Genomic DNA, 585 nt, shown 5'->3' with positions numbered 1-585 from the left:
TTTCGTCCAAACTTAATTAAGGCCGACCTAAAACTCAGAGAAACATCCTAGAACCCTAGAGAACCTGTTCTCTTCGATTTCTATTGTTCCGGGATTGGATCTCGTCTCTTGGAGTTACCCTTTTCTTCACTAATCCTAGCAGATTTGTTCCAAATCGTTTGGAATCCTTCCCGTCGGTGTGGATATGTGTAGAGGAGCTGTACTTTAAGCTCTTGGTGATTTAGAACAGGCCCCGGATCGAAATAAACTTCAAGTCTCATCGAGAACGAGGTAAGTAACGATTCCCTCGGTGATGTACACGATCTTTCGGGTTTTGCGAGTTTGGTTGCGTGTGACGTTTGACTAGGTTTAGATCTTTCTTCCGTTGCATGAAACCTAGTAAACCAAACCCTAGATCGATATGATCGCATGCTAGGAACCCGTAAATAACCCCAACATGCTCCGCGTGCTCCTCGTTTAGCCCATCTAAGTCGATGACCTCATCATCTCATCCCCCTTGCAAAGGTTTTGACCTCAAAACAGAATCCCCTGCATCAAAAGGAAGCAAGTCAGCTATATTGAAAGTAGAAGAGGCGTTATACTCAC

The sequence above is a fragment of the Tarenaya hassleriana genome, unplaced genomic scaffold, assembly GCF_000463585.1.
Source record: "Tarenaya hassleriana unplaced genomic scaffold, ASM46358v1 Cleome48, whole genome shotgun sequence".
In the NCBI taxonomy this organism is placed as follows: Eukaryota; Viridiplantae; Streptophyta; class Magnoliopsida; order Brassicales; family Cleomaceae; genus Tarenaya; species Tarenaya hassleriana.
This window is presented reverse-complemented; position numbering follows the sequence as displayed.